General features: G+C 42.4%; 1 protein-coding gene across 1 annotated transcript in view; it reads left to right on the plus strand.

Annotated features, from left to right (window-relative positions):
• LOC119863905 (mastermind like transcriptional coactivator 3) overlaps positions 1 to 12,118 on the plus strand; it is a 407,795-nt gene that overhangs the window by 154,185 nt on the left and 241,492 nt on the right. The gene's annotated exons all lie outside the window — the stretch shown is intronic.

Genomic DNA, 12,118 nt, shown 5'->3' on the forward strand with positions numbered 1-12,118 from the left:
TTTTTTTTTTTTTTTCTGTTACCGACCTGGGACCATGGCCTGGGTTTCTTCTTGTCATTCAGATCTCAGCTTAAGATCACCCACAGAGCAGGAAACTTCTCTGACTATACATACCATTCTTTCTTCATGACATTACCCTATTTTACTTTGCTCCAAGGGGGCTTCCCAGCAACGGCTGTTTTCTCATCTGTTTATGTATTTATTGCCTGTCTTCCTGCAACAGATACGGGTTATTTGAGAGGAGGAACCTCAGCTGCTTGGTTCACTGCTGGGCCCCAGAACCTGTATAAGGACCAGGGCTGGCTACATAGTAGGTACTTAGTAATTATTTGTTGACTGGCTAATGAATCCCCCCAGAGTCTGGGGAGTCTTGATTTGGATTCCTTATTAGACGAAAGGCACCTCTACAAATCTTCCTAAATTACTGGGATCTAGGGGGTGGGTAGACTTGTGGCCCAAGGTGTTTGGGTTTTGGTATGTATTCCTGTCAGGAGAATGAAGTAGCCTGAGTCTCAACCAGGAATGGAGGCTGGCCAGAGAGGCCCTCACCATGCCTCAGAGACTAGCCCAAAATCAAGTCCAAAGAAAGCTATGCTGACAACCAAAGAAGTGTGGGAGGGTGGGGCACAGGGAGAGGAAGTCTTTAAGGGAGCAGCAGTGGAGTGCAACATCTTATTCTGAGGGCAGACACGGTCTTTATTATCTGTGGGTATAGAGGCTGTAAGGCCAAAAAGGCCTTTAAGACGAGGTGAGGGATCCAGATAAAGAGGCTAGTAGGAACTAGGGCTACTAGTAGAGAGAGGTAGCTAACGGTCGGGGCTGGGCTCAGGCTCTAGAAGAAACTGAATGGTTGGGGAAATATTTGCCCTAAGTACTATCACAGGCCAGCCAAGCAGATAGTAGGATGGCCCAGGGGAACTACAGGTTGATGCCCAGTCAGGTGGCAAGACTCTGTTTATTCCCACCTAGACCCTACATGGGACAGCAGGATAGTTTCAGACCCCTCAGACTTACTAACGGTTGCTCCACAAAACCAGGAATCCATCTGTGGGCACCTCAGAGGGCAGGGTTGATGAGCCCTGCTCCTAGGCACAAAATGTGAGAAGGCCTGTTCAAGTGAACATGATGAAAAAGATCTGAGGACGGAGCTGTGAGCCAGGCATGGCTAGGCTTGTCTACTTCATGTTGAAGAAAGACGTAACTTAGACCAAAATGTCTTAAAATTTGATTTACTGGCTCTTTGGTGGCCTGAAGTCATTCTAGTCCTTGGTTCCTTCACCTTTAGAATGGAAGTGAAAACACCTACCTTCTGGGGGTGTTAAAAGGTTTAGAGATAATGTAGGAATTACATCTAACACAAGGTCGGACACATACAAGACACTTAATAAACAGTGGCTGGTAGGGTTCACTAATACCACCCAGGACCGTTTGTTGCTTCTGTTCTTCTTGGTTTCTCTAAGAGCAACTAGTCATAAAGCCCTTTGAAAATGAAAGGGGGATGTACACTCGTTTCAGTGCCATCTGGAAATGGAGAAGTGACAGATCTGCTTCCTGTTCTACAGCCGGTTCTGCGGGGAAAGGACAGGTGGTGGCCGCTGGAGAGGGGCAGGCTGACTGGCAAGGTCTCTGGGAGGGATGTCATCCGTGGGAGGGCCGAAGGAGCCCCCACGAGCAGGTTGGGAATGGAGAGCTAGAAAGAGACCCCAGGTTCTTTGACAACCCACCAGGGCCTAGACTGGAGACCCTGGGGAGAGAGGAAGTCGCAAATGCCCAGTGCAGTTGTGTGCCTTCTTCTTTCTTATGATGTGGTTGGTGCTGGGAAGTCATGGGAAGCATCTGGAGGATGTGGGGAAGGTACAACTGCCCCTTAACTGGGAGGAGAAAGAGCAGAGAGGCCATCCTATGCCACTTGTTTTTAAAGCATCTCTAGATCTTCATTTTTTGGTAGGACTTTCTCGGGGAATCGGCCTCCGAGATGTACCTGCCACCTGTTGAGACTGTTCTTTTGTCTGTTAACAGGGCCCCCTTGGGAGGGCCTGGCTGATGCTGGCTGGGCCTCAGGAGAGGTCTGCAGCCAGAGTTGGCACCGGATCGTCGCCTGTTCGGGTAGCTCGCCACTCCCAAGGGTAGAGAGCACGGCATGCCATGCATCGCCTTATTAGCTTAATGTCTTTGAGGTTGAAATCAGGAGGTGGACTTTAATCCAAGGATTTCTTTGTGACCTTCTTGGGCTCTGTTTTCCACATCTGTTTCTGATTGAAGCAGAAGGAGCACAGACTTGAGGGACGGAGTGAGTTCTAGTCCCAGCTGTAAAACTAACCAGTTGTGGGGCTGGAAGCAAGTGCCCTGACCTCCCTCTGCATCACCCCCACCCCACTCTTCCACCCACACTGGTAAGATGAGAGTGTTTGTCATAATAACCGCTAAGGTCTCTGTTAGCTTTGGTGTTCCCTGATTCTGTGATTATGAATTTCCCTGAATTTCTGGGCAGAAACAGAAGAAAACATAGAACATCCTTTTAATGCTTATCTGGAGATTAATCTAAATGTTCCTAATTAGCGTTACCAATAGGGACAGAATGTTCCAAAGCACGGTCTAACTGCATTTTTAAGCAATGAAAGTTGCAGGTTTTGACTTTTCTATTTAGCCTCTGTGAAGGACACACTTAGACTAAAGAGGTTATTACTTTATCATAATCTGGTGATCTCTGAGTTAATATAGGGCAAGGTTTTTCATCCTCAGCACGGTGACATTTGGGATCAGATCATTTTTTTGTTGTGTGACTGTCCTGTGTATTTGCAGGATGTTTAGCAGCATCCCTGGACTCTATTAGATACATGTACCATCCCCCTCCTCAGCTGTGACAACTAAAATGTTTCTAGACATTGCCAAATGTGCTCTGGGGGGCCAGAATCACCCCCAGTTGACAACCACTGACTTCGGGCTGATTTAGGGTATGCATTTGAAAGGGAGAAAAACAAATATAGAATCAAACTTAATTATGCAAATGCCTCTGGGAAAAAATACTGAATTTCTAAAGAGATAATAGTAAAATTTGAGTTAGTGTAGGACTCTCATAAAGCTCATCTCCTACATACACACCATCCTCATATGCCTTTTCAGCTGCGCTTGAGGTATCGTTAAATGAGAAAGAGAGCCATCGACCTACCTTTCTTTCTCCTAAAGGTATCACATATGATTGCAAATAATATTGGATGATAATGTTAACATATCACGTTTTAATAATTTCCTAAGAAACACAGGAATCAGATATTAGCTTCACATATATAGTGTTTTCTCACGATGACTCTAGTCAAGTCTTAACATCTGCAGAGACCGGTAAAAGCTATGCCACACACCCTTTTTCTTTTTCTTTTTCCATTTTCAATATGTTTAATTACACCAAGGCTGATGTTAGAAAGATGTATTGTCATCTGCACTGATTGCTGTTTGCGGGAAGAAAACATAATGAAGTGAAGAAAAACGAAGAAACAAAACAAAGCAGAAGAACAGGACCTGTCTTTCCTGTATTCTATTTTGTGTCCCTAGGAGCTGATAGCGAACCGGTTGTGAAATGTGTGTGAGGTTTTGCCCTGCCATTCAGGCTGAAGTTGCCTTAAAAGGAAAACATGGCATGCTGTACGTTTTCCACTTCCTTCTTTTTTAGTTTCCTTTCAGCCACTCTCAGAAATGTAAGCAGGAAGAAAATTGCAATCAATTATGTTTGGAAACAACTGAAGTTAAATCTGACTAGTATTTGTTTATAAAACTATGCATTATTTTATTTTCAGTACATTTCCAGTTCCTCTTTTGCCCTTGAACATTCTCCTAACCCCCATGGTGAATATTTTTCCTTTAGACCCATGCCTGGATATTGAATTTGTTTAACAGTCCCTCTGGTTGTTACTCCATTGTGTGGTCTCTCCCTTCCCATGGCCCTTCTTGAGTTCAGGCTGTCATGACCTCGCGCTCTGATTGTAGTGACCTCTAGGCTCTCTTGCTTATAGTTCAACCCGTGGGATAATTGGCCTCACACCTTTGTATCATATTCATGCATTCATTCACTAGGGTCTTGTTTTAGGCCAGACATTGTTCTAGACTCTCTAGACTCCGGAACAGTAACATGAAAGAAACAGACATAAATCCTTGCCCTCGTGGAGTTTACATTCTCCTTGGGGTAGGGTGAAGGGGCCGCAGATGGAGACACATTGTACAAAATAAATGGTCTAGTATGGTAGAAACTGGTAGGTGTCATGGAAAAAATAAAGCAGGGCAGGGAAACAGGGAGAGGTGTGTGTGCGCACACGCACGTGAGACAGAAAGTGAGTCTGTGTGTCTAGTGCGTTGCGATTTAAAATCTGGTGATAGGAAAGACTTACCTGAGAAAATGACTTTCCAGTAGATACATGAAGAGGTAGCCAAACATAGGTTCCTCCTGGGGGAAGGGGAAGGGCATTCCCCGCAGAGGAGAAGCAGGTGTAGAAGCTTGAAGCGTGTCCGGTGTTTGAGGAAAGGTCTGAGAAGGCTGGTGGAGGGAAGTAGTGATAAGTAAGGGGCAAGTCAACGTGAGTGAGGAGGAATGAATGGTGCAGGGCCTCGGGGAACATCGCAAAGGCTTTGGCCTTGATCTAGGAGAGATGGGATGTTGCTGCATGGTTCTGCAAAGTACAGTGTGATTCGACCTACAGGTTACTAGGATCCTGTCATCAAGTCATCATTTCCCCTACTTAACCCCACTACTTGACAGCATGCACTCCCATTATCTCCAGAGTCAGACACAAACTCCTCATCCTCCCTGCCCCTCTTCAAGAACTTTTCCACTCACCCTGCAAAAGCCCTCTGCATGCTCAGGAAAGGGTCACCCCCACCCCTTCAAATCTTATTCATCCTACAAGGCCAAACTGAAGTTTCTGTTTTCTAGAAAACCTTTATCACCCCAAAATTGATCTCTCTTGGCTCTGACTTGCTGTATAGATTACTTGTAGTGTGCTTTGGACTCCATGGCCCACTGTCTCATAGGTATCATACCAAAGGCCTAGGGACTTGGAGACCTGAAGAGGCCTCAGCATCATCGATTCTGACTCCTTTGTTTTACAAGTGAGGAAACTGAGGCTTAGCAAAGGTTAGGACATTGTTCAAGTTCACTTAGCTAGTTGTTTAATGTGAAAATAGCTTTTGTAATGACATGACCAGTTCTTTAAGGGATGATACTGTGCCTTCTACTTCTCCAAACTCCCTTATAATGCCAGTTAACATAGCACCTAGGTAACAGATGCTTATTGAGTTCAATTTAATATAAAAGGAAGTATTTTTTTTTTTTGGTTTGTTTTTAAAGGAACACCATCGAACCTTAATTCATTAATCATATTTTAAATTCACAGATAATCTGAATCGGAAAGCACGTAAAACACTTGTGTGAGATTTGGCTTTGGATTTAGGGATTTGCTTGTGCATGTATGTGGTTAGGTGGAAGAATAAAAAATGTTGCCTTTCTTGGAGGTTTTGTTCTTATGAGATGATAGAAGAGAATCCTGTCATCTCTACATGATACATCTATTTTTAATGCTTCAATAAGTTTTATTGAAGCATTTTGGATTAAAAACAATTTTTTTTTTTACCATTCTTTGTCCAAAAAGGAAAAACAATCATGGCTGAGTCTTGTCCTCTGAGCTGTTCCTTTGGGGAACTATTAGTTTTGATTACAGATGTGAACTTACGATGTTCACAGATGTTGATGGCCTACCAGAACTATTTGAGGAGACCTAATTCATCTTTTGACCCAGAGATATCCTCCTCAAGCATAGGGTTTACTTGAAAATAGCTCCATGTAGGGGTGATGCTAGGTCCTTGTTCCAGTATTAAGTAGGCAATGAAACAAAGTGCTTGCCAAGAGGCTGTCACGCAGAATGTAGACTTGTTACACTTCACCTTTAAAATGCAGACCCACCCAGACATATCAATAATGATTTTACAGTGTTTTAATCTTTGCCCATAGATTCAGCAGTGTTTTGAGTTTGGCCTGTGTATCACCGAAACAGCTGATTGATGTATGGAGAGTGAATTCAGTTTTCCATTGCTTGTGGTGCACGGCAGCAAAAGCAAAGCTCCTAAGGTTTGAAAAAAACCCATGGAGAAGTCCTGCTGCCTTTGGGGAACTCTTTTAACATCCTGTATTAGTGACCCATAGTCCAACTTTATGAGTAGGTCAGTTAACTTAGCTGACCATGCCATGATTATAGTTACACTAAGAAGAAGGATGAAGTATCCAAATGAACCAAGTAGCTTGATTTATGGCCACACACTGAACTCTAACTAGCCACCTAACAGATGAGTATCAGTGGTTACAAATCCAAGATAAGATGTAAATGGCCCAGTGAATTCATGAGAAATACGGTCTTCCTGAAAGAGAATCCAGATAGTATATTTAAATAAAAGATAAAATGAAATATCTAGTACTTTTGCACATATTCTAGGGAAGGTGTTTTCTGTTGTATTTTGTTGTAGGTTTATGTATATATGTATCTAGTTCTCTAAGTACTATAAATGACCGTTGTTCCTGTAGAGTTGTTAAAAGCTTCGTACATTTATTTTCACACTTAAGATATGGGCAGCTCCTCTGTGGAAATTTTCTTCAGTTCATACTTGTTTTCAGTTTTTAAAACTGAGATATTTACATAAAATATAATTCATTAATTTTCAGTGTACACTTACGTAAGTTTAGATAAATATATATCTATATAACTACCATCACAATTATGATGTAGAACGTTTTCATCTTCCCAAAAAGTTCCCTCATTTTAACACATTTCTGACTATTACTTTTACTTAATAGCAACTGTTTTGAAGGATTTGACTCCTGTAGGAATTGAAAAAGCACAAAAGCCAAGTCCAATGGTTAAGGTGGATCCCATGGAGTGATATGACTTCAGGTCAAAAAGAAGATGTGACTGTAAGATTGTGGCATCTGTTTTCTGATGAGGGTTGTTAACGGATTCTGACAGCCGTTTCAAAGTTGAGCTCTAAAATCATTTTGAGTGATGGATTGGATATATTTTTGTGACAGATTTTGTATTCTCCATATTTTGCATTGTCCTTCAGTATGGCTACTACTATAAAGGGCAACACTTATTGGTTCCTTTCTAGGCCCGTGGTATTGCAGATTTAACATTTTGTGTATTTAAATGAACCCAAAAGGTCTGAAATAAGAAGTTTGTAGTTTTGCCAACACATAAGTTTGAATCTTGACTTTACAAGCTGGATGGGTTACAAGAGTAAGTGGGTTCACTAGTGAGTGAGCCAAGCCTGCTGCAAATCATCTCAGTTGCAAAGAACCATTATAAAGGTTTCTTCCAAGTCTGAATGGGGTAATTTTCATAGTGTGATAGAAACATGGTGTCTGTGTGAGAAATGGCTCTTCAAGGAAAGTTAAGTGCTAGTATTGGAAATAGAAGTAAAGAGGGCTAAGAAAATAATTTTTCTTTACTGGAAAAAAAAATGGAAATGTTGAGAAAATTAAAGAGTGGTTAGGTCAAGGCCATAAATGACTTTGCCATATGGAAATTAAAAAGTTTTAAAATAGTTTCAGAGAACAATCAGGTTAATGCAAAAAATAACTCCTTATGAGAGAAGTCATCAGAGGTTGAAGAGATCCCTTACATTTTTGGTCCTATCTATGTTGCTATAAAGTACAAGACAAATTACATACTAGTATATTTCTGAATTTGGGGATTCGTGAATGTTGAGAGTTTATTCTGTAAGTTTTGTTATTTAGATACTAGCATCATTAAATATGGTTATACCTGATGTGTGTACAAGAATATGGGGGAGGTTGACATTTGAAATAGAATCTGTTGGGCTAGAGATGAAGAGAATCCTTTGGATACTTCAGTAGTTTAGTTTACAATCACCAGATTGGTGTTTGATTGAGAGGCCCCGTAGGCTGGTGGTGAGTCCTCGCTGCAGTGCCATTTAGGTAGCTCAGAAGGTGCGATGGGAAGTGTTGGTAGCAAGGGTAGATCGTTCAAAGGGGTGGGAGCTGGTGGCTGTACTTTTTGAAAACTAGAGGGGAGGGGTGTCTGGGTGGCTCAGTGGTTGAGCATCTGCCTTCGGTTCAGGTCATGATCCCGGGGTCCTGGGATCGAGTCCCACACCAGGCTCCCTGCATGGACCTGCTTCTCCCTCTGCCTGTATCTCTGCCTTGCTCTGTGTGTCTCTCATGAATAAATAAATAAAATCTTAAAAGAAAAAACAAAACTAGAGGGGGAAACTGGGATATGAAGAGATTGCAAAATTAATTCCAAAGTCCTTAGAACATAGATATATATTCTACAGTGCCCTTGGCATAGTATGACAGTTTGTAGTTAACGGTATAAACCTGAAATGTAGATTCTTGTTTGCTTATCTGCGGTCATGGGAAATTCCACGCTTGTATCTGGGAACTGGAAATAATCGAGTAGAATAATTCAGATACTTGGCTGCCCACTATGTGCTAGGCCCTGTTCTAGGCCTCTGCAAATACAATGAAAAGGCATAGGCCCTGCTCATAAGGCACTTCTAATAGTGAGGAGACAGACATGAAAGAGAACCATGAGAATTCTGTGGAAGTTGCCATAATGAGGACACGTACCAGGCACAGTTAGAACCCAGGGGAACAAGCCCCTAAGTCGGCCTCAAGGTACTTAGGCTTATGTATTCTATGATTGATCTTGTTCCCTCGTTTGGAGAAAGAAGTGACTTTCCTCATCATCTGTCATTGAAACTACTTGGGCATCCTCCCAACCTCCCTTCTGCTTACTCATCTCTTGATTCTCTGGTCCATTCTTAAAACCATGGCTCTGTTTTCTTCTTGAAACCCTAAATGGGCACAGTACACCCAGAGTCGCTGCCATGATATGCAGAGCCTCTGTCTACTTTCCTCCCACCTCCCACCACATCCATCCACAAACTGTGCCTCAGCACCCTTGCCTACTCTCTTGCCTTTGTGTTCTGCTGGCATTTCCTACCTCCAGCTCTTGCTCATGTTCTTCTTTCTTGCTCAGCTTCTCCTCTACCAATCAGCATCCAACCCATTCAGAGCCCAACTCCAATGCTACATTGTCTATGAAGTCTGCTCTTGATTCTCCCAGTTTGATTAGATTATTGATTCTTTGCATTTCCACAACATCCATTTGCAGACAACTTCTACGGAACTGGTTGCATTCTGCTTTGATTATGGTTAGTGTTTATAATTCTGTCTTTTTCACTCTATTATAAATCCTCAGCAGACAGGGACTCTTTGACCTCATAACTCATGTTGAAAAAATAAAATCTGCATCAAATGTTGTTGGCTATTGCCCAAGGTCAGATGTTAGTGGCAGACCAGGCCTAAAAACCTGGTTCTTCTTATCTATATCAAGATTTTAGGAACTTCAAGACATTATCTAGCATGTATCCACTCCATCGGTTGCTTCACTTCACAAAAACTTCTTTGTCTGTGGTGCAGAATTGCCAGTTTTGTCATGGCTCCCAGCATTCGTGGTGGCAGCCAGGTGGAGGAGGTGGTTGGGATGAATGTGTTTATGTGGAGCACGATTTCCTTGTCCACAATAGGCTATATGAATATTTGAAGGGGAGTCTGGAAGCTGTTTCCTATGAGGGAAGTTAAGTTGAAATGCAAGAAGTGAAGATTAAGGAATATTAACATAAAATCTGTATTGTGAATTCTTTTATATAAGTATGTTGCCATTGTAGGGAAAAGTGGTGTCAGGGAGCTTTTCAAATGTCTACATTTTAATACCCAAATGAAAAGTTTGTTGTAAATTATGAAATGTGGAAAATTTTCATGCTTATAAAGGCCCTTGATAAAAGAATGTGCTGAAAGGAGATACTGTGTGTGTGTGTGTGTGTGTGTTCATTTATTCAAGTGTAATTTTCTGATGCAAAAATATGGGAAGCAGAAAGGAGTATGGGTGAAGTGAGAAGTGACTGGCTCAGTCTGTTATTTTAAATCAATCTCTGTCTCCTGTTTATCTATCTAACTAACCTATATTGCGAGGACTGCATGGAAGTCTCTGGTCAGCCAGCACTGACCGTATGCAGTGGAGTGATCTGGAAAGAGGAGGGGGTTGCAGATCATCTTCCTCTTACACTGCATGCTCTTTCCTCTGCAGGTCAGGCCCCATTGTTATCTTGACCATGCCGCAGGCTCTAGGAGCATTCATTTGAGTTCTCCCATTTACCAGCTGGCTGACACTGCTCCATCCACCTTCCTTATCACCCTGGCTTGGGCCACCCAGCACCATTTACCTGTTTTCTCTTGCCCTTGCTTGTGTATGCTGTCTGGCTTATAGTCACTTGTCTGAGTGCTTCTAGGCAGTTTTGGGACTGCATGCTGGTTGGCTTGCTTTCCTGCAAGGGGAAGATGCTAGTGGGATGAAGAGATCAACAGCCTCCTCATTCTCCATTCTCCACTCTTCAATGGAGGGGATTTGCCTCCTATAGTCCCTACAACCACTAAAGTACATGCAAACAAAGGCATTTAATTAAAGACTTGCTTGAAAAAGTTCTTACTGAGAGGTAGTAATTGAGAGCAGGCCTCTGTGGTGGCCTTCCAGCCCCTCCACATCTCAAGTTGGTAACTACTTGACCAGTATGTGCCTTAGTGTCCTCATCTGTAAAATGGGGGTAGTAAAACCTACAGAATTTGTGTAGATTAGGTAAGTTAACTTGGATATAGCACTTAGAAGAGTGCTTGGCCCATAAATGATATATAAATATAGATATTCATATTAATATTAAGCCATTGTTAAGTGTAAGAATGGTTTTGCCTGCTGCTCAGGGATTTAGCTTACGGTACTTGGGATGGACGTCTCGGATGAGCACTGGGTGTTATTCTATATGTTGGCAAATTGAACACCAATAAAAAATAAATTTATAAAAAAAAAGGGATGGACGTCTTAAGAGAGATTAATAGCCTCAGGAGAAACTGAGGCAGTGTGATAAAGCTGCCAGCTAAAGGTAGTCAGATGGAGTCCATTGTGTTAAGTGACTTAAGATGCATATAAGCCCAGTATGGGCCTCTGTCCACCCTCTGAGTATTCTCAAGGAAGGATAGACAGCCTAAATGTGACTAAAATCAGATGGAGCCTGGGGTGTGCATCTGTTGGGATGTCTGCTGGAAAATTTGAATGAAAGTATAGCAAGAAAACAGTAAGAAGAGAGATCTGAATGCAGTACAGGGCTGGCCAAGAGGCAGGCAGGCAGTCTCCTCTGCCCTTTGCCCAGGTGTTTAAAAAACCATCTCCAAACCTGTGCCAACCAGAATCCAGTCCTGCAGACACTGTGATTTTTGCAGGTTGCTTGCATCTGAGTTTTGCTAAGAGCTTTTGGTTTTAGGTGCCCTCAAGAACTCTTTAGGCCTGGCGGGGAGAGCCTCTCTCATTGCCTTCTTCAAACAGCCTCAGGATGGCAGCTTTCATTGGGAAAACTGCTGCCGAGAGAGAATAGCCGTGTGTGTGTGTGTGTGTGTGTGTGTGTGTGTGTGTGTGTCCCTTAAAAGGAAAACCAAGTTGATATTTTTCATGTTATTTTTAAAAAGGAATGTACTCTAGGCTGCAGAGAAATAGAGTAAGATTGTATTTAAATGCCAGCTTGCTTCTCAATCCCTCTTCCTTCTTGTGTTTCCCAAATGCTACCAACAGGAAGTGCACAAATGCAGGGACAGAGAAGTGACCTCAGGGCAAGAACTGTAAATGTGGCTGGGGTGGCTGCCTTCTTTGAACACCTGTGTGTCCCTCCTTTCACCACCTTCTAATATCTCCTTTGCTTCTTACCCAGCAGTAAGGAATCCCAAAAGATCTGTGAAGATTCCTTAAGAGCATTCTTTTCCGTGGCTGCTGGTTCTTCTGATAGAGAATAGGAGAATGTCTCTGTGTGTGTTTTGTTCTTAATTTATGCATAATTACGTTTATTCCCAATTGTTAAAAATGGCATGAATGCTTGTTTGTTTACTAGAATGTACCTATGCCCCTGGCTATTTCGGTGATGTTGGTGTCTATGTCTGTATTTGTCTGTCCCTCAAATAGATCCTTATTTTGCGTGTCTCCTTTTAAATACCTTCCTGGAGCAGGGCTAGTGTACT

This window comes from Canis lupus, chromosome 19, assembly GCF_011100685.1.
Source record: "Canis lupus familiaris isolate Mischka breed German Shepherd chromosome 19, alternate assembly UU_Cfam_GSD_1.0, whole genome shotgun sequence".
Taxonomy (NCBI): Eukaryota; Metazoa; Chordata; class Mammalia; order Carnivora; family Canidae; genus Canis; species Canis lupus.